Here is a 21888-nt window from a genome sequence, read left to right as displayed (position 1 = left end):
GATGCAAAAATACTCAACAAAATACTCGCAAACTGAATACAAGAACACATCAAAGATATCATCCACCATGACCAAGTAGGCTTCATCCCAGGTATGCAGGGGTGGTTCAATATACAGAAATCCATCAATGTGATCCACCATATTAACAAACTGAAAGAAAAAAACCACATGATAATCTCCCTAGATGCTGAAAAAGCATTTGACAAAATCCAACATCCATTCATGTTCAAAGTATTGGAGAGATCAGGGATACAAGGCACATATCTAAACATAGTAAAGGCGATATACAGCAAGCCTATTGCCAACATCAAACTGAACGAAGAGAAACTTAAAGCAATCCCACTGAAATCAGGGACAAGACAAGGCTTCCCACTCTCTCCATATCTCTTCAACATAGTGCTGGAAGTCCTTGCTAGAGCAATAAGGCAGTTGAAGGAGATCAAGGGGATACAAATTGGAAAGGAAGAAGTCAAATTATCACTATTTGCAGATGATATGATAGTATACGTGAGTGACCCCAAAAACTCTACCAGGGAACTCCTACAGCTGATAAACACCTTCAGCAAAGTGGCCGGATACAAAATTAACTCAAAAAAATCAGTAGCCCTCCTGTATACAAAAGACAAAAGGGCTGAGAAAGAAATTAGGGAAACAACACCCTTCACAATAGCCACAAATGACATAAGGTACCTCGGAGTAACCCTAACCAAGGAAGTCAAAGACTTGTATGAAAAAAATTTCAAGTCTATGAAGAAAGAATTAGAAGATATGAGAAGATGGAAAGATCTCCCATGCTCATGGCTTGGCAGGATTAACATAGTAAAAATGGCCATCTTACCAAAAGCAATCTACAGATTCAATGCAATTCCCATCAAATTACCAACACAATTCTTTACAGACCTGGAAAGAAAAATTCTCTACTTCATATGGAATAACAAGAAACCCAGAATTGCTAAAACAATCCTCTACAATAAAAGATCTTCTGGAGGTATCTCCATCCCTGATCTTAAGTTGTACTATAGAGCAACAGTTTTAAAAACTGCATGGTACTGGCATAGAAACAGAATAGTGGATCAATGGAACCAAACAGAGGACCCAGAAATAAACCCACACATTTATGGACACCTGATCTTTGACAAAGATGCCAAAACCATACAATGGAAAAAAGATAGCATCTTCAACATTTCTGTGTTTTTAAAGAAGCCAAAATTCTCACTAGGCAAAATGATCAAAATTCCATCTTTGAGTGTTTTCTTCACCAAAATTATCTGTGCATAGCTGCCTCTGCTATGCTGGTGGCCCAAGCAGGAGCTCTGGTGCAATAAACACATCTAAGTCTGTTGAAGGGCTACTCGGCCTGAGGCTGAGAAACAGTGGGAAGATATAGTCTCTGTCCCCAGTAGCTCAGAGCTCTATAAACACAGAGCACTGTCCACTGTGGCAGGTAATATGTCAGGACTTAAAGACAATGGCAGGGTTGGGACCCAGGCAAATGCCCTGAGAGCTGACAAGACTGCCCAGGCCATAGATGGATCTGGCATGGCCTCCTGGCTTCCTGACCTTTTTTTGACCCCTTCCAAACTGCCTGGGGCTCATAGGTTCCTCCCAGCATGCTCACACCACAGGATTTCCTCCTGTATTTGTATGTTGAGGCTTTGACATATGATGCATAAGAGAATTAAGGCTGGAGTGTAGCTCAGTGGCATTGCAATCTAAAAAGTTAATTAGGTAGAAAAGAGAATTAAAAGGCAAAAGATTTATACTATCTGAAGAAAAACTAGAGTATTGGGGGCAGGAGGACAAAGGGTCTAACAGAGAGAAGAGAAATCACGGGCAGGGGCATCTCTGTGACAAGCTGGAGACCTAAAACAGGATGGGCTTCTGGGAGGATATGGGAATGACTCTAGCTGAGACTCCTAGTAGCAGGGGTCATGGAGACTGAAGAGGACATCCTCTAATTAGACAAGACTCCTAGTGGAGGGAGAGGAACACCAACCCACCCACAAAAACTTCAACCCAATGTTTACCTTGCCTACAAGATGTGCAAGGACAAAGATAGAGCAGAGATTACGAGAATGTCCAACCAATGCCTGGCCCAACCTGGGAATCACCCCATGGAAGACAGCCAACCCCTGACACTGTTAACGATACTCTGCTCTGCTTGCAAACAGAAGCCTAGCATAGTATTTGAGAGGCTCCATCCAGCAGCTGATGGAAACAGATGCTGAGACTCGCTTCCAAACATTGAGTGAGCGTAAGAAGTCTTGTAGAAAAGTGGGGAGAAGACTAGAAAGACCTGGAAGTGACAGAAGTCCCACAAGAAGACCAACAGAGCCAACTAACCAGGGCCCAGAGGGACTTGCAGAGACTGAAGCACCAATCAAGGACCATGCATACATAGACTAGACGTAGCCCCCCTACACAGATGTAGCCAATGGGCAGCTCAGGCTTCATGTAGGTTCCCTAGTAAGGGGACAAGGTGAGGGGCTGTCTCTGATATGGACTCTGTTGCCTTTTTTTATCACTTTCCCCTGGTGGGTCTGCCTCCCCAGGCCACAGGGGAAGAGGACTCACTCAGTCCTGATGCGACTTGATGAGCTGGGGTGGGTTAGTTGGAGGAGCTCCTCTTTTTTGAGACATAGGAGAGGGGGGAGGGGGACGAGGGAGGAAAAGGGCAGAAGAGGGAAGGAGGGTGGGACTGGGAGGAAAGGGGGAGGGAGAGGATATGATCAGGATGTAAAGTGAATAAATTAATTAATTATTAAGAAAATTAATAGGGTCCTGTATCAAATCCATCCCTGTCTATAAGCAACTTTAGCTCATCTCCATGGAGCTGATCTGCAGGGCCAGAGATGTTCTTTTGCTGGCCCCGTTCCTCCTGGAGTCATGGAAGCTTAGTTCCATCCGGAAGGCTCAGCATTCCATCCCAGCCCTACCCTAGGGGAACAGTCAATTAGAAGAGCAGAATTCCCCTTGGGATTGATTCTGCTCTGAGACTCTGAAGCTTGAAGACTCTGGGGACTTGCAGCAGAGCTTCAGCTTTGCCGCCTCTGCGGCTGGAAGGTTTCTGGCAGTCGAAGGGAAGGGTTTTATGTTTTGTCTCCTGCTTTTCTTTAGTAGCAAAGGGATGGAAAATGCAGAAAATCCTGTGCTCAGCAAAACCTCCCTCCATAGGAAATAGCTGGAAACCGCTTCGGGATGAGCAGAGGCCAGCAGAGGTGATTCCTGGAGCTGATGGCCTGGTTACATAATGCTCCTGGCCTGGTCCAGGAGAGTGAGTTACCACTCAGGGGTTCAGCAAGCTCCCTTCACTGTGCTGAGCTGGGCAGGCCTGGGAGAAACAGGCTTGCTCTTATGAGCCTATTTACTATTGGTTTATTTACTGTTCTCTCCTGCCCAGAGATCCTTTTGTTTTCCTGGGAAAATCAATCATTCCCATGATGGATGGAACAGGGGCTGAACCTGTCCAGCTTTTTCTTCACCTTGGAGGAGGGGCCTGGCTTAAGTGATAGAGTTTTGCTGGGAGCACATGTTCTATGATTCCAGGGTTCACTCCTGCTCTAGAGACTGCAGACCATCGTGAGGGGAGGTTTCCTGGCAGTCATCATCAGCTGGGACTAATCCTGTCCTTTCCCCCGCCTAGCAACAACAACACAGAGACACAGGATATCAACCAAGCAAGCATGTCTCACTTGGGTTTCCTTCTGCCTTTCATTCAACCACCCATCCATCATTCATCCCTCTGCCCGTTCACTCACTCACTTGTTCATTTGCTCCATGAATGTTCACTGGGCAGCCATGGGGTTTTGGCAACCCAGAAGTGATAATCAGCATCCCATCCCCTGCCCTTAATCTTAAAGCCTGTTGAAGGGAGGCCCCGTGTGCAGATTTGGCCTGACAGCACCAGGTGCCAGGGAGTGTCAAGACAAAATGTCCCACAGTATTCATGCCATTGTTCTGCCTCCGCTGATGCTTGCTTGCTCTCCTGATTCTCAGAGTGGGGGCATATCTATGAGGTCCTCCACACAAAGGAAATGACTCCATCCTTAAGCTTAGGTGTATAGACAAGATCATTAGACAGGCAGCCTGAACCATACTGGGGACCCCTAACTGCCCTCAGACTGGGGTTTCTTACCTTGACTATACTACCCAGAGTTACCCAGGCTCTAAAATGAGATCAGGTGAACAGTGTGCTTTAGCCTCACTGCAGAATTCTAGTGGCAGCCACACCATCTGTTTCAGGATTCTCTTGGCAAGCGAGGAAACTGAGGCATAGATGCTTGAGTCATCTCCCCAGTGTTCTCTAGCCAGAGAGGCCAACCTGGGACAGTGCCCAGCTCTCCTGACTGTTACTGGCCAGCTCCAGTCCAGGCACATGGCTGTAATTGCTGACATCCTCACTTCCTAGAACTTTCCCTGGGAGGTCTTACACAGACTGTCTGGCCACAGCCAGTGCTCCTGGGCTAGCAGACCAGAGTGAGCTCATCCTGAGTGGCGTGGCAGGAAAGCCAGCAGCTTGGCCTCATGCTCCTGTCTGAAGTCACAGATGAAAATAGCTTGCCTGTGGTCTATTGATATCCAATACTCTATCATCAGATTTAGGAAAGCCAATTGAGTTTCTGGGTTTCTCCCAAGAGCCGGGAATTACACAGAAGATGGAGACCAATGGCCACTACAGACAGGACCCTGGCTCCCATTCCACTGCTCAGCTCCATCATAGACATGAAACTACCTGTTGACTCGCTGGTTCTCCAGGCAGAACCAGGAGGAACATTCTCCTGGAGAGTGCATGGGAAATGGCTGAGGATGGAAGGACCCTGGGATTACCCAGAACCTTCCTGTGGTCAAATAGGCAGAGACCAGATCACCAGGCTGATATTAGTTAGGAACAACTGTAGCTGCTCCAAAGAAGACCTGAGGGACATTGGTCACTGTGCCGACTAGAAAAATTAGCACCTGCCGTGTGAGGAAGGCCAGAAGGTGGGGATTCTCCTTCCCAGCTCCATATTGACCAAGCCAACATTTGAAACACAGTAGCAGGCTGTTCAAGCCCCAAGTTCCTCCCTGGATTCAGCCCCTCCAAATATCCTGGTCTTCCCCGGCCTCAGTAGACCTAAAGCGTCAGGTCACAGCCTTTAACCTCACTGTCCTTTCTCTGCTTGGGTTATCAGGTTTCACTCTGAAAGGTGACAATTGTGATGACAAAGAGAAAATACGCTAGGCGAGTACTTTTCCAACCTGAGACTTCATGTTTGGAATCAATTGTTAAAGAAAATTCTGGGTTCTACCCTCAGAGGGTCTGGGCTGGGTCCTAAGATGATGCCTTCTGAAAATTTTCCTGATGTTGCAGGCTGGGTACCATACTCTGAGAAATCACTGTGCAAGACAGCGATTGGGAAGGACCAGTTTATACTAACACAAGTCTCCCTGTGAATACATGTCCAGCTGCAGCCTGACTAGGTAGGTTCTAGCCATGAAAATATCTTGGGAGTCCTATACTCTTTAACAATACAATCTTGGGGGAAAGGATGATGTCTATGGCCCCTTCCCTGAATGATACTTTTATGTATATAAACATATTTACCAGAGGATTACATTGGAAGCAACTATGTTGAAATCCAGTCTCGCCTGTGGACTCCCACCCCTCCATCTATTGTGAACTTCCAGGTGACACAGAGGAAGGGTTTCAGTAAGCAGGAAGGGAGGAGAATATGAAATTAAGGGGGGATGGAATGAGGCTAGAGGTATAAGGAGTGTCAGACAGAGGGCAAAGCCATAGAGTACTTGGTTTTGGATACTTGGGCCAATGGCTTCCTCTCTCTGGTCCTTGGGCTCCAGTGGACTAAGCCCTGGTTGCCTGAGAGTCTGTGGCACTCAGTCAGACCTGTGAACCCCTTAGCTAGAGGGTGTGTTGCCAGCAAGGGCGATGCCTGCATGCCTCCGGCACTGGGGTGGCAGCATGGGTTACAGGATACAGTACGAGCCAGATGGCCAGGCTCCTCCATTTCTCTGCCAGGGATGACTCTGCAGGCCAGCAGCATCACCCAGAAAAAGGAGACTCTAAGTGGGTGTGGCTGATGCTGTTCCACTCTTCCATGAGGAGTAGCTAGAGGGTAAAGATGGGATGAAGGACAGACAGCTACAGAAGCCACAGTCAGCCCCTCAGCCTTACCCCTGTTGAAGGAAGCCCACTCCAGTGAGGAAGCTTGGCCCATCAGTTAGCTCTCCAGAGTCACATTTCCTCCCTCCCTCCCTTCCTGCTGCCATTGTTCCTCACTGACTGCTCTGAAATTGCATATAGACAGTTGAGATCCAGAGGTTCTATCATCTAGTCAGTCAACAATTTTTACTGAAAAATAAAACAGCAACAACAAAATCAAAACACTTCTTTCCGGCCCTGTACTGGTTCCTGAGGTCCCAGAGGACTAAATAAACTGAGGCTCAGTCCCTTTCATGGGAGAACATCCAAGCTAGTGTTCAAGAGATATATGGATTGATAGGCACGGGATGAGTGCCTACTGATTGCCAGGTCTTTGAAACAGGGGATTAAAAGCCACATGTTAAGCTATACCATGTCCACTTTACAGGTGAGGAGACTATGACTGTGCAGTGTAGATTTCAATTGTGGGTGAAACTGACTTTTGCAAAATGTAAAATTTAAGAGAGACAAAAAAAAATTTTTTTAGAATATTCAAAGACCTTCTACAAGTCCTGAAAGAGTGGCTGTAATTTTAAAAAGACAGTGTTGCTTTGCTTATAGAAAGATGAACGCACTGCAGCTTTTCTCTCACATGCAGACCGTGTGTGTGTGTGTGTGTGTGTGTGTGTGTGTGTGTGTGTGTTAAAATTAGAAAGAGATGGAGCTATACGGTATCGGTGTACAACAGAATACTATACAGTAATAGAAAGGAAGAACCAGAACCATCCTTAGATAAATCTCACAATTTTGAATGAAAAAAAAAAAAAGACACAAAAGAGAACATACTGTATGTTCACATTTCTGTGGGACTTAGGAAAGGACCTGATCCAAGGTAGCAGAGGCCAGAGTAGCACTGATCTTGCGAGGGTCCAGATTGGAGGGCTCCGTCTGTGGGAGCAGTGATCTCTGCTCGGACAGGTTGCTGCACAGGCTTATGCTGCTGAAAATGGATCAGTCCCCACATTGCAGGCCCCAAATAGTCCCTGAACCCCAACTCAGCTCAAACAAAATAGAACAGGGCTCTGGTGAGTATACTAGGAGAAGAGAGGAAACACAGGTGTCTAATGGGCCTGGGAGACAAACTGGCGACTGACAGAGGAAAGCCCTAAGAACATTTGGGGAAATGTTCAGAGTGGCTGAAAAGATGCTCGCTCTCACTGTAGAGAGATGGTTTATACACCAAAGTGAGAAAGCACCCCCTGGGATGGTCAGGGGGTAGAATAACTGGGGAAGACAAACGGTTCAGAGGCCACACAACAAACTGGATTTGGGGAGTGGGGGCAATGGTAGCAGTCCCTGATGATGTAGTATAAGATCACATCTTGGAACCCAGACTTCTGTCTCCTGTTGCTTGTGCAGCTCATCAAGGGGAAGCTATCACCGGCAGGAACCCGGAGCTGAAAGCAACTCTGAATCTCACAGGGGCTGGTGAGTAATCGGAGGTGGAGACATCACAGAAAACTTTATTATTTCAAAGCAACATTTGTAGATTTTTTTAAAAAAGGCCACATGAGACAAGCAGGAAAGAAACAGATTTGTAGCCAAGTACCATGTATAGAAGCAAGCTCACATACAGCAGACCTGTACAGTTAGGAGTATGTTCACACATCCAAGGCAAGCATCAAATACCTCAGTGGGTGAAGGGGATGTCGGGGACAAGGGATAATATGACCCAGTCACTCTACTGCAAGAGAGGAATGGTGTGTATACAGGTGTTCCTGTCAGTTTTGTTTTCAGAACTCAAACGTGATAGATGATCCATGCGCCCCTCAACAGATAAATAGATAAAAATAGATGGCTCTGTTGCCATGCCCCTTAGCAATCAGGGGGACGACCATTGACACAAGCAACTGCATAGCGCTGCAGAGGAAGTCTGTTGTGTGAAAGGACCCACACACGTGATTCTGTTACATAAACTGCAGGGAAATACAAAGACAGAAAGCTGGTGGGTAATTAATTGCCTTATCAGACAGGAGAGCACTTTGGGTGATGAGGAAGCCCACTCTCATCACTATGATGATTGCCTGTCTGGTATATATACATACATAAACTTATTGAATTGATTTTTTTGAGACAAGGTTTCTTGTATCTCAGGCTGCTCAGGCTGGCTTTGAACTGTCAATACTGGCCTCAGACTTCTGATCCTCAGTCAAGTTCAGGAATTACAGGTGTGTACCATTACATCTGGTTCAAATTACTCACTTTAAGTAGCTGCTGTTTGTAGTGCGTCAATTAAAGCCCTGAAAACAACTAGAATACAAGAAGGAATATGTAGTTAATGGCTAATGGCAACCACGTGCCTTGCACTACAGGCTATAATTAACCTTTTCTAAACTACAGGAGAGAGTTAACACCTGAAATTAATTACTAATGCCAACGCCAGTAGCAAAGAAAAGCAGCTAAAACAAAGAACAAGACTGGCGTGCAGGGAAGAATTGCGCATACGTCAGAGCTGAGACACTTTGTGGCTTGGGTCTTTTTCTAGTTAAGGTTTCCTCTGAGTTTGTGCATGCGAAAATTACTTATACCTAGTGAAGAGAGACACAGGGAAAGACTCCAAAGACCAAGAGATCAAAGACAAGCCTTCTCATCCAGTCTGGGGGAGAGAGACAGCAGATGGTCATTGTGCTGAGGAAAGTCAGAAAAGGCTTCCTGTTGGAGATGATGCTTGAATAAACACAGTTGTTTTGGTCCAGAGTGATCCTGGATGTTAGGTGTTGGTTATTCTAGTTCCCCACTATATTAGAGAGGATAGATGTATGTCAGAGGTGAAGCGGGGAGGTCCAGATAGCAAAGAGCCATTTGAGGCAGGAGAGCATACTGGGAATCACAGATGATATAGTCCATGACAGACAGTGGGAGTGACTTTTAAAGGCTAGCAGAATGCTCTTGAAAGCAAGCATGGTTTAGAACTGAGGGAGAGAGTGGTCCAAGAGCATTAGAGGCTCCCTTGGCTGTGCAGTTTAACCTGGTCTCAAAGTTAGCCTCGCAGGGTACCCCTATCCTCAGTCCATCACAAGGAGTAGTCTGTGGGCAGCCTGGCCTGCTTGATGCATAATCGGTACCAGCTTCCTGTCTTACAGCTGAAGCTGTGACTCCAGTGCTAGACCATTCGCCTTAAATGCTTTAGGCCCTGGGCTCAGTCTTCAATATGGAAAGGAAGGAAATAAAGACAGGAAGGAAGGAAAGGGAATAGAAAGGAGAGGAAGGAAAAAAAATCCTAATGGTCCCTGTCCTGTTAATTCCTTTCCTAGAATATTGCCCGGCTCTCCTCTATACCTACCCACAAACCCACATACCAGGCCATGCACAGTGGACAGAAAGGATTGTTCTGGGCCAGGTAGACTTTTTGTCCCAGCAAAGTCAGAGTAAGGGTCTTTCCTGGATCGGGTAATTAAAGGAGGGCACCCCTGGTGCTGTGTTGTGAGAAAGATCTATTGTAGGGTCTGGGGAAAACAGTTTTGTTGTTGTTGTTGTTGTTGTTTGTTTCATTTCCAGAGCAGAGCATTGCACCACTTCATGGAGGGGGCTCTGTGTGACCAAGAGACAGCATTTCCCACCCAGGCAGCTTCAAGTCAAAAAGCCCATTCAGCCAGGCCTGTGTGGCCAACAGGCAGCTCAGGTCCTTGCACTGTGCTTGGGGGCAGTCTGCTTTGCGGGCTCTCCCTAGGTGCTGGGCCTGGAACTAAATGTTTGTGTGGTGGTGGTAGCGGGGACTCTACCTCCATCCCCTGAGAGGTCCTGCTTGCTTTCAGGTAGGATTTTTGAGCTACCTGGCCAGTGGAGGGATCCAGCACAGGGCATGGGCTTGGACACAGGGAGCCACTTGGCCTGGGTTCAGCATTCTCAAAGGACCTAGAGAAGTTATTCTCAACCTTCCTAACATTTCGACCCTTTAATACAGTTCCTCATGTTGCGGTGACCCCCAACCATAAGGTTATTTTTATTGTTACTTCAGAATTATAATTTTGCTACTATTACAAATTGTAATGTAAATATTTGTGCTTTTCTGATGGTCCTGCTTGATCCTGGTAAAAGGGTTGTTTGACTCCTCCCAAAGGGGTTGTGACCCACTGATGATCTAAAGACTTGTTATGCTACTCTTGGAGAGGTTTCAGCCACAACTTCAAATTCATGTTCATCCCCAAGCAATATCACCTTCAGGCCTCTGAATTAATGCTTAGCTATTCCTTATGCTTATTTTGGAAACTGTGTGATTGTGCTTCTGTGTGTGTGTGTGTGTGTGTGTGTGTGTGTGTGTGTGTGTGTGTGTATGGGACAGACAGACAGACAGACAGGGATTTGGACTTTCCTAACCTCAGAAGGCTCTTGGCCAAGGCACCCCACCTGAAGATGGACATAGGGCAGAGGCATTCAGGCAGGGTATCTGAGCTTCTGCCAGCCATGGGGCCCGTCAAGGGTTGGATCTTAGCCAGTCATCCTCACAGCAATCCAAGAAGCCGAGCAGGGGCCCTTCCCAGAAATTCACTGGCTTTCTGAACAATCTGGACCCTGTAGGGAACATGGAGTTTAAATCTGGTTCTCACTGTTTTGCCAGGCTCCTGGGCCAAGCATGGTCTACCTCTCCCTGGATTTGCTGCTACCCCCATCCCGCACCAGATGCTGCTGTTAGCCTCATCCTCATAGCAGTTCCCCAGCACCCTTGGTTCACACTGTCTGCCTGGACTCAGTTGTTGAGTCTGGGGCCTAGCCTGAGGGACTGGGAAGCCCAAAGCCCCGCTGTCCTGGAGGCTCTATGTCTCTAAGTGCTCCTGGTCTATGTGACGTTACTCCGAGCTCGTGGAACAGGCGCTGGCTTAGGATGATTTACTCATCCTGACCTAGAGTATTCTAAGAAGGATATATTCTAGTTTTTTGTTTGTTTGCTCATTTTATTTTCCTGATGCTTTGATAAAATACCCTGACAAAAAGCAACTTGGGCCAGCGCCTTGCAGTGCACACCTTTGATCATATCTCTTGGGAAGCAGAGGCAGGTGATCTCTGTAAGTTCCAGGCCAACCAGAGAAACATAATGAGACCCTGTCTCAAACAGCAACCAAAACCAAAACCAAAACCAAAAAAACAAAACACATACACACACACACACACACACACACACACACAAAACAAACAAACAAACAACCCCCCCCCCAAAAAAAACCTGAAAGAGCAATTTCAGTTCAGTATGATAGCTCCATACATGTAACAGTGTGTGAAGCTCATGTCAGGGCAAGTAGTATTTTCATCTCTGAAAACACCTGTTAGACCTGGGTAGTCATGGCTTAAAATTGCCTTTAATCCCAATACTTGGGAAGCAGAGGCATGTGGATCTATGAGTTCAAGGCCAGCCTGGTCTACAAAGTGCATTCCTAGACGGCCAAGGATACAGAGAGAAACCCTGTCTGGAAAAAAACTAAACCAACCACCACCACCACCATCACCATCATCAAAAAATAAAAAAATACCCCAAAACCAAACAAAACAACAAACAAAGATACCTATTAGTTCTCTGTGTTGGAGAACCTGTCTTGTATTTTTTCAAACTTTTTTTTTTTTTTATTTTTTCACACACACAAAAGCCCACAATAGATTGCTGTGAATTAGCGACACCTTGCTACTGTAATGTGCTACAACTTACCCCTCTTCTCCAGCTGGGTTGTGATGTCTGCCATCTGATGACTCCTCACCCCCAACCCTTCCCAGCCTCCCGTGACAATTGCTCTCTGCCTCTAGAAGATTGGCTCCTTTCTTTTTTGAGACAGGGTCTCATAGAGCCCAAGCTGACCACAAACTCTCTATGTAGCTGAGGATGACCTTGAACTTTCAAATTTTCTGGCCTCTACCTCGGGAGTTCTAAGATGAGCCCAGGGTCACCATGGTGATGCTGGAAATTGAGCCAGGGCCTCACGCACTTGACTGACTGAGTAACACTGACGGCCTGGAGTTAAGTTTCTTAGTGTCCTTACACAAGTGAGTCCCAGGGGATTTGTCTTTTCGTTTCAGGCTTACTGTGCTTAACATGGAGACAATGACTTAATTTGAAGTCTGTAGGGAAGAAAATTGGATGTGCTCTGAAAGACGCGAAAACAGAAATTTGGGGGGTCAGTGGCAAGGGGCAGTCACAAGGGAAGGATCTAAGGAGGATCTGGCTCTGCTCTGGAAGACAGAAAGAAGTGGTTTGGTTTTATTGTTGGTTTTGTTTTGCTTTTCTCAGTTTATACTTTGGGGCTTTCAATGGTTGCTTCAGTGACCTCCTGATCACTGTTTATGGTCACCTCACCAGAAATGTCTAACTAGGATTCTGTCAGGACTGGAGCCCCTGAAATACAGCCTGTGTCCTGCCTTGGACCATCTGGTCATGCACAGTGACTACATGGTTCCTCAGAAAGAACTCTCTGCTGTGTTTCACCTGGTGTCTGCTTTTGACATTGCTCAGCACCTGAGCTGTCTTGGTAGATGCTTCAGCCAGAGGCCTTCATCGCCGTGTGAGCGAGCTCCTTACCACCTATTATCCTGGATTGCTGCTTACTCTGGGTTCTCTTGAACTTAGCTGGTACTCAGCCCTGCTCTGTGAGTATACTTGTGGAAGGAATGGTTTCCTGAATGACGAGGTAAATGACAGTTGGCCCATCTATAAACCAGATAATCTATGACTTGGCCTTCTTGCTTGGGACCATCTGGGCCGGGTAAGTCTTTGCAGATTATCCATTTTAATATCCTCGAGGATAGTGATTAAGTCACTTCTTGTCACGACTTTTCCCCCTGATCAGAGACAGGATCTTGAGAAATTACTACTAAGAGGCCACTGAATGAAAAAGAAATCATTTCCAATTATACGGAGATCCTCGAGAGACACACAGAAGGATAAATAGCACAAGGTTCCCACAGTCCACAACACGCCACAGCATCTGCCAGCCACTTACAAATTATCCTCAGTGACAGGACAGGATGTGTCCCCCATGGCCAATGTCGGCTGTGACATATGCACGTGGATTTTTGCAGCTCTGGGTTTGGACTTCTCCTGACATCTGGCAGCCCATCGACTCAGCTCTCTGAAGGATCGTGTCTGGGGCTCTGCCACAGCATAAAAGAGAGCCTGGAAAGTGACCAGAGGCAAGTAGCCAGGGTGGTAGACGATCTGGAAACATCATGAATGCTGAAGAGAATCAAGGATATTATTTGCCAAAAGAGAACGATGTGGCTATTGCTGTGAATACTTCCTCCTGTCTACGCTTGCTCGGACTCGTGATTTCCCCTGTGTGGGTCTCCAGAGGACCAACCTGCTGTCGGTGGATAGGAGTGAGGGAGGCCGATTTCAGGTCTGTCTGAGGATGTAAGATTGCTTTTCAAGTGAATTATAAGAACACGGAATTAACTGTCCAGTGGGCTAAGGAATGGACCCGACACCTCCAACTCTGAAGGGAAGCCATTGACACTGACTCTGCGCGGGGTAAGGCCACTTCTCCAGCTTGGAGGTCCCGGGACTCTTATAAAGCAGCACAGAGGTGGGAAGAAGGCCCTGTTTTGTGAACCTAGAAGCCGCTGCGGGTCTTCCTGCGGTTCCTCTCGTTCCTGGCTGCTCTCCTCCAAACATATTTTTCTGTTCAGCGGTTTTGGCCTCCCAACTGAAATGGCTGCAACCTCACTCCTCTCTGTCTGTGAAGGGGGAAGGGAGAGAAGGCTGAGCAGAGAGAGAGAGATAGGCAGAGAAGAGGGACCTGAATTCCCTAACAAAGAGCTTAAGAAGTCTGGAGAAGATTATCCAAATAAAGAAACCTCATAATAAGCAAATGTACAGTAACATCCCCCAAACCCAAATTATAAAACAGTGGCAGCCAGACTCCCCATATTGTATCTGTCTGTCTATTCAGGAAGCAGAGCTCTACCTACCCTCAAGATTTCTTTAGGAACAATGGACCTGCCTGACCCAGGGACCGGCTTCCATGGAGATTAGGTCTAGGGATGGGAAAGTGGGAGCCTTCTAAAGCTCAAACCTTCTGAAAATGGATGAAGGGGAAACTCATGGTCACCATGGCAACAGAGGGCCCCAAACATAACACCCTCCTTCCCACCTGGGGCAAGCCTACCCGAGGACAGCCACTAGGCTAAGGTGTGAGTGCTAGAGCCTCCAAAGTGCTGGTTGGTGACGTCAGTGAAGCTGCCGATGGAGTGATTTTTCTTGGAATTATTCAGAGTGTATCCCATAAAATAGAAATTAATCTGTCAGCTGCAATGTCTAAAATAAAAACCTAGTTCACAGCCACTTTATTTGGGACAACACCACTGCCAACCAGAAACGGCCCTCACCCCCACCCCCGACTCCCACCTTGGCCCTGGGGGTGGGGGCCCATTGGGCTTTCTTTTCATAGTATCATGAGCTGTCAGAGCCAGCAGGGCTCGAAGGGACCGGCCAACCCCTCATTTTACAGATGAAGTTTCGTTTGAACCTGAGTTCCAAGAGACCTTGGCATCCAACGGGAAAGCGTTAACATTTTCCAGAAGCGTTGTCGCCTCTCTGCTGAAGGCTACTTTAACAAGAAAATCCACGTCTTGTTTGAATTAGGTCTCAGGCTCTGGGTGCTGAGACTACAAGAGAGGTGAGTGAGAGGGAGGAAGTGATGTCACAGGGAACTCTAATAAAAGCCACTGGACAGAAGGACAGTTGCCACCAGAGCCTACTTTCCGGTAGTCATTAGCGTAGAACAAAGAGATAAGGCTGTTTTTCTGGAGCAGCTGATTTTGGGGGTGGGGGCAGCGAGTGACCAGGGGCCACTTCAGGAGAGGCATCTGTAGATGCCGCTCAGGAGGTGACAGGACTCATGCAGGAGGTAATGGGAGTCTCTCTGCCTTATTGGATACAGACACCTATTGCATAGGAGGCTAAAGGCTACCCATGTTTGCACTCACTGTGATCAAGGAAGGGGCCAAACTCACCGGGCCTCTTCTCAGAGGACTTAAGCCGCTAGAAGAGGAAAAAAAAATATCCTCTCAGCTGAACCCCCAACACTGCTCTCCACTACAATACTGCTCCCTCCACCACCATGTCTTACAGGAAAATTGGAGTCAACCCCGTGGAGCATTTATCTCAGAGGAAGGACTCTGATTCCCTAGGACTCTAGGCTCCCTCTGAACCCACAGAGACCCTCTCTGCCTGGGTTTCTTTGCCATGTTCCTGTGGTGTGTGGCAGGGGGAAGGGGTGGGGCAGGGAGAGAGGCCGTGCCGACAATTGCAAGTCTGTTCAAAAGCCCAGAGGAAAAAATTAGTACAGACGAAGTAGGAGAAAGAAAATTTCAGTGTTTCCAAGAATACCTAAATAATTGCTGCTGTTCCGGCCCTTGGACTGGCGGTTTATTTGAGTAATAAGTCTGGCATGAATCCTTCATGCCATACTTTGGTCCTGGAGGCCAGACTGGCTCTGCAGTGTCTGCAAGGGATATCCCAAGGGTGTGTGGTATTCTGGACACTCCACACTGAGGCAACGGAATGAAAAGTTGGGTTCTGGAGCTGGAGATATTGGTAGAACACTCACCTAGCATTCAGGGAGCCCTGGGTTTGATCCCCAGAACTGCGTTAGTCAGGTATCATAACACACGCCTGTAATCGCAGTGCCGGGGAGGCGAAGGACCAGCCGTTCAAGGTCTCAATGCATTGGAGGCCAGCCAAGGCGATGTGAGACCATGTTTGGAAGAAAGGTTTGTCTCTATGATGGTTGATGTTGATTGTCAAGAACAGGATCTAGAATCGCACAGGAGACAAGCCTCCAGACAACCCCTGGGGGTTATTGTGGTTGGGAGTTAGCTTCTGAGGATGCCTGTGAAGGATTATCTTGACTGGGTTAGCCTCTTGCTATCACAAGCAGCATGCTTGTGCGGAATTATCTTGAGTGGGTTAGTTGAGGTGGGGAGACCCATGCTTAAAGTAGATGGTACCCTAGATTGGGATCCTGTGCCACATATTACGGAGGAAGCCAGCTGAACAACAGGATTCCTCTTCCTGGCCGTGAGTGCAATGTGACCATCTCCTTCAAGTTCCTGCCACTGTGGTATCCATACCACTGCTGCACCCTTGAGCAGCGGAACCAAATAAGCTCTTTCCTCTAAAGCTACTACTGTCCGAGCATTTCATGACAGCAAATAGGAAAAGTAAGTAAGACACGATTCATGCCAGGTGGTGACGGCGACATTTCACACTGGAGGGACACATCCATGGACCCACAGGCTCGTCATTTCTGAGCTTCTTGGGCAGTCTTTCCTGGGTGTGAATTTCCTACCATGCAAATTCTTGGCCTGCCTTCTTCTCTTACCAGATCCTGGTGCAGAGAAAGAGGGGACACTCCAACTCGCATCAAATTCACCTGGCCGAAGCCAGAAACTGGTCACTTGTAACACCCCTGCGTGTTCATGCTCTCCACAGTGCCTCAGAGGGGTGTGTTAACTTTGACCATGGTCTTGGGCATTGTCTTGGTCTCAGTAGCCACGCTCCTCGTCGTATACCTGATGTCAGCTCCCTGGGAGTAGAGAGGTTTTTGTTGTTGTTGTTGTTTTCCCCCCTCTGTGATACAAAAGGAAGAGCTAGATTTTTGACACCTAACCCCAACCCCAACCCCAACCCTAACTCTGCCATGAAGTAGCTAGTCGCCTTTGTGCAACAGGCCTAACCCCAGTGAAAAAGTTATGAAAGGACTCAGCCTGCGCGTCCAAACTTAGCAGTCACCAATAGTCACAACATCCGTGTGAGGGGAGTAAAGACTGGGGATCCCACAAGTAACATGAGGGTGCTTATTGACAGGAAAGCGGTTTCTCTTGCAATATGATGACGATGATGACGGTGGTGGTGGTGGTGATGGTGACTAATATTAACTTCAAGTCTTCTAACAAGTGGGAATTATTATAATTGTCCTACTTTATAAATAAAGAGAATGGGGCTCAGAGAACTAAAAAGACAATTATTCTCTCAGGCCATGTGATTCCCTGAGCCACCTCGGGGCTCTGCAGTTTCCCCTCAGGTAGAAAAAAAATTTTTTTCAGCATTTGCAACTACCAACCTTCAGAACCATGAGCCAAACACATTCCCTTTTCCTGTAAGTTACCCACCTACTCTTCTGTTGTTGCACCAGAAAGTGGACTAAGACAAAATCAGAGACCTCTGAGGTAGACTCTGTCTTTGATACTGTTGCGCATCGCTGCCATGCAAGGGCACCGTGAGCGGCACCCTACACGCCCCAGCTTCCACTCTTGCTGGTTTTCAGGTCCATCTGCCTCTGAGTGACTGCAGTCTTCACTGCTCACACCTCGCCAGCCAAGACTCTCCAGACCCTGCCTTCTCAGGCTGACCACCATCTCTTTTCTGAAAGACAGTGTGCCCTTCCATTCCCAGGAACCCTCACACCAGCAATCCGTCACCTTCCCTCCCCGCCCCCTTCTCACTCTCAAATTTTTTCAGGAAAGTGGACTCTCTGAGCCATGGCCCACATGAATAACCTGGTTTTTCCAGAGGCTCTACAAGCTCTCTCGATACATCAGCCATAAGCTATGTGCGTCCTAAAGTGGCCAAGGCTTCTGCCTCTATTTCCGCCCTGTAAATCTCTCTTTCTCCTCTCTCTCTCTCTCTCTCTCTCTCTCTCTCTCTCTCTCTCTCCTTGTCTCCCTCTTCCTCCCTCTTCCATTCTTCTCTCTCCTCCTAGGAAACACAGTCCCTCATCTTTCCTCGCAGCCGTTGTGAAATTAACATGGCTCACCCTTATTTATCAGGCACCGACAGTGACTGCTGGAACTCAGGTGTACTTTTACCTTCTGGAACAACAGCTCTGGTTGTATATCTGCCACTATCAGATACTAGGAGGAGAAGCTCCTAGATCAGTGATTATCAACCTGTGGGTCGTAATCCCTTTAGGGGTCAAATGACCCTTAGAGGGCATATCAGATACCTCACATATCACATATTTACATTATGATTTGTAACAATAGCAAAATTGCAGTTATGGAGTAGCAACAAAAATAAATTTATGGTTGGACGGTCACCACAACATGAGAAACTCTTTTATTTTTTTATATTTTTTAAATTAATTTATTATTTTATTTATTACAATTTATTCACTTTGTAGCCCCGGCCCTCATCCCCTTCCAATCCTACCCTCTCTCCCTCTTCTCCTCCCATTCTCCTCCCCCAGTCCATTGATAGGGGAGATCCTCCTCCCCTTCCATCTGACCCTAGCCTATCCGGTCTTATCAGGACTGGCTGCATTGTCTTCCTTTGTGGCCTGGCTAGGCTGCTCTCCCCTCAGGGGGAGGTGATCAAAGAGCCAGCCACTGAGTTCACGTCAGAGAAAGCCCCGGCTCCCCTTACTAGGGAACCCACTTGGAGACTGAACTGCCATGGGCTACATCTGTTCAGGGGTTCTAGGTTATGAGGAATTGTTTTAAATGGTCACAGCATTAGGAAGATTGAAAGCCACTGTTCTAGGTGCTTCTCTATTATCATTATTTTCATGATCATGGATCCATTATGAACTGAGAATGCCTTCTCTCCATTAGACACTCCCTCTCTCCCTGTCCCTTCCTTCCCTGCTCTCTCCCTTCATCTCTCCCACCCTCCCTTCCTCTCAGACACACTCACTTCTCCCCAACCCTTGCCTCCTATGATTGTTGGGACAACTAGGCCCCAGTAATTCCTGGTTCAAGTGTCTGCCTTGCCCAAAGGCTTTCCCTGGTATCTTCTATTGGATCGTATGACAGTGTGCTCCAATCTTTCTGGGTCAAACAAAGAAAAGATGATCATAGAGATGTATGTGGGACATCATTTCTCTGATTCAGGCCTGTGGTCCACTAGTGTTCTTTTGTTCATTGGGGACTTCTGCACTAGGGGCTACAGTAAAGGTGAGCTCTGCCTGAGAACCCAAGACTCATCATGCTCACATCTAAGATGCACATTTGGCTTGTGTCTAATGTGTAGCTTGTCTGCTCATTTTCTCTAGCTTTCCGTGAACAGATGCCTTTAATTAATTTTTTTTTTATAGTCTGGGGATGAAACCCAGGCTTCCAATAGATTAGGCAAATGCTTGGCCACCGAGCTACAATTTAAGCCAGAAGCTTTTAATTTTAATAAATCCAATTTAGCAAAGCTTTCTCTTATGGTTATTGCTTTCTGTGTCTTCATCCTGCACCATATTCCCCTGTTATTTCTTCTGAAAGCTTTTAAATATTTAAAAGTTTTCTCAATATATTCGGTTGTTTTTATTACATTTCTACGCATTTATTTTGGAGAGTTCTGGGGATCACACATGTGCTGCAGCGTGCCGTGAAGGTCAAAGACCAGTTTGCAGGAGTGTCTCCCTCCCTCCTTATGGGGGCCGTCAGGCTTGTCAGAAGTCATCCTTACCCATCCCACCCATATCCATTTAGGTCTGAGCCATACACAGGATATGGGGTAGAAGCCACGGCTTGTTTTTCATCGCGTGTGATGTTCAGTTGTCTCGAGAACTTTTTTTTTAAGTTTTTTTTTTATTGCTTTTTTGTAAATTCCACATCATGAACCCCAATCCCACTCATCCTGCCATCCTTCCATATCCACCCTTTCACCCTGGCAACCTCTCCACCAGAAGAAAATAAAAAACAAAAATAAATAGATAAATAAATAAATAAATGGAAACAAACAAAACAACAACAAAAACTACATCTCATCACGGAAGCTGCAGTGTGTCACAATGCGTCACACCCCTTTACCCAAACAACTTTATCTGCAAATGCCCATTGCAGTGAGTCAGTGGTCTGGTTTGAGGCCTCTGGCTTCTGCTACACTATCAATATTGGGTCCTCACTGGGACTCCTCTCGGATATTCTGTTGTTGCCCTGTGTCGGGGAGATCCTGCAGGTTTGGATCTGTAGCAGCAGCCCCTTTATGCACTCCAGGAGTTCATTGAGGAATAGATGAAGGAGTGGGCCAATTCTAAGCCCTGGATCTGGGTCTGGGTGATAGCTGAGTTATTTCCATTCTGCCAGATGCTTCTGTACCCTAGCCACCAGGGCCTGCTCCCCTGCATTGCTCGGGCAAAGGAAGGGGCCGTTTCACCCAAGCCCATGACCTCAGGGATGGTTCACTCATGCCCACACCACTAGGGCCTGCTCTTCTGAGAGCTGCAGCTTCTGAAGGTTGGGGCCAGCTCTCCCATTCTCATGCTTTTGAGTCCAGGTCTCCCATGCTGCCAAGGTGAGGGATAGATCCCCAAGAACTTTTACTGAAAAAGACTTCTCTTAGCCAGGTTCAGTGGTGCATGCCTGTAACCAGGGAGGCAGAGGCAGGAGGATCTCTGTGAGTTTGAGGTCAGCCTGGCAGCTAAGGCTGCACAAAACAAACAAACAAAAAAACAAAAACAAAACCCTGTCTCAAAAAACAAAAACAAAAAACAGAAAAAGACCTTTCTTTACTCATTGGAAACATTGTTGAAAATCAGTTGATCTTGTGAATATGAGTCCTATTCACTGTGATTCAATTAAAACAATAGAATGACAAAAGTCCATGACTACAATAGCAATTTCTTGTACTAATTATCAGAATACATTTTTGCAGAGGACAAAAGGTTCAGTTTGGTAATTATTTGCTTTGTTCATATCTCATTTCTGATCTGTTTATATTTTTTCTTTTGAAATGTAACCTTTCTGTTCATTGGATCTAATCTTACAAATCAGTATTTGCATTTCATTTTAATTTTTATTTCATGTCTTTAATTTTTCTAGTATATTTTTTTAAAAGACAGAGCTTTGCTATTTAACCAGTCTGGCACAAGTTGCAAACTGGGCTGCCTCCCTGGATCTTATCTAGACGTTGGAAACCCTAAATCCTCACCTACCTGCTTCTGCTTCCCAAAGGCTAGGATTGCAGGAGTGTGCCACCATGCCTGGCTTCATTTTTATTTCACTTATAAAATTTTCATTTAATATTTTAGTATTTCATGTGTATGGGAATTTTGCCTGCATGGATGTCTTTGCACCACTTGTGTGCTTGGTGCCCAGGGAGGCCAGAAGAAAGTGTTGGGTCCCTGGAGTGGTAGGTGCTTATTAGACACCATGTGAGCACTGGGAATCAAACCTGGGTCCTCTGAAAGAGCAGCCAGTGTTTTTATTTCATTTTTAAGGATGTATAGGTTTATGGGGGAGGGATTATTGATAGTTTGAGGCTGTCTGCTCTATATCATACAAATCCCGTAGGATACAAGCATTCATAGTATAATGAGGTTGTACAACCAAATATCAATACCTTGGAGGAGACCTTGGTTTAAAAAGTAAGACAAGGTGAGGCGGTAATCAGTCACACACACCTTTAATCTTGGCACTCAGAAGGCAGAGGTGGGGAGATCTCTGTGAGTTCAAGGCCAGCCTGGTCTATAGCTCCAGAACAGCCAAGGCTGTTACTCAAAGAAACCCTGTCTCAAAAAACAAAACAAACAAAAAGGCAAGCTAAGCAAGCAGGAAGAGTGTAAGAGCCAGAGCAGGTGGAGGACACCAAGAAAGCAAGGCCCTCTAAATCAACATGATCAAAGATGATATGAGCTCACAGAGACTGAAGCAGCATGAACAGGGCCTGCACACATCTGCACCAGGTCCTCTGCCTATATATTATGGCTTCCAGTTTAGTGTTTTTATGGGATTCCCGAGTGTATGAACAAGTGGGTCTCTAATTCTTGTGCCTTCTC

This window comes from Meriones unguiculatus, chromosome 14 (assembly GCF_030254825.1).
Source record: "Meriones unguiculatus strain TT.TT164.6M chromosome 14, Bangor_MerUng_6.1, whole genome shotgun sequence".
In the NCBI taxonomy this organism is placed as follows: Eukaryota; Metazoa; Chordata; class Mammalia; order Rodentia; family Muridae; genus Meriones; species Meriones unguiculatus.
Note: the sequence above shows the minus strand (reverse complement) of the source record.